The sequence below is a fragment of the Stegastes partitus genome, unplaced genomic scaffold (assembly GCF_000690725.1).
Source record: "Stegastes partitus isolate 25-593 unplaced genomic scaffold, Stegastes_partitus-1.0.2 Scaffold878, whole genome shotgun sequence".
NCBI lineage: Eukaryota > Metazoa > Chordata > Actinopteri > Pomacentridae > Stegastes > Stegastes partitus.
Genome location: NW_007578609.1, coordinates 65,743 through 66,755, shown reverse-complemented (window position 1 = coordinate 66,755; position 1,013 = coordinate 65,743).

The following is a 1,013-nucleotide window of genomic DNA, read 5'->3' as shown; positions in this document are numbered from 1 at the left end:
GTAATCATGTAATTATTTAGAGATGATACAGTTCTGAATCATTTAAATGATGTTGCACAGGTTTATAATGATCCCTCCTGTTGTATACTGTATGTAATATATAAACTAGAGATCCTGCTTTATGTTCCAGTAACATGCCGGTCCGGTCCGTTAACATGCTGACAGAAAGTACTGAGACGTGTTCTGGACACTGGAGTGTTGTAGGTTTAATTTAAAATGGAAAATATACACATCTTCCCATCAATCTACACTCAGTAATGCAGAATGACAAAGCAAAGCTTGTCGAGAAAATGGAAAAAGTCAGTTTAGTCCGTTTAAAACGATATTTACGACCGTCCAAAGTGTTCTGGAGTCTGACTACTTCCTGAAGCAGCCGTGAAAGTTCAAGTTTGGCAAATAGCAATAACAGGACATGTTGACAATCAGATGTTTTCCCATGTGTTTGGTTTCTCCTTTAGCTCCATCTGCTCTGACTTTCTCTTGCCTGTACGTCGTTCCTTCATCTTTGGTCCAGATACTAGTTTGAGCTTCAGTAGACGTGTCCAGTGCTGCTTGTTGTTTTTTGTTTCCAGCCCTAAACTGAATAAAGTTGTCACAGCTCAGCGGGAGTCGAGTCGTGATTGTGAAGCAGCAGCAGACCGTGGTTGCTGTTTTTAATAACTTTTTCTGTTTCTGGTTGTAAAAGCAGGCAAAGAAGTGATGAAACTGAGACATACGATCACGTGTAATCTGCCTAAACATGATGAATGGTCATATTTTCAAAAGAGGCATGTACATAAAATAGAAAAGGACCCAAAATGCTTCCCTGATGAATTCCATACACTGATATAATGATTTTTTCTATATTCAGCAATTATTTTCTTTGTAAATTTATCTGTAGATTATTTTCAAGATAAACCATTTAGTTGTTTGGTCTCTAAAAGTCAAAAAATAGTGAAAAATGTGGATCAAATTTCCTAAAGTCAAAGACGACACACCATGCTAAGCTAATATGGTGATTATTGTAAAAAAAA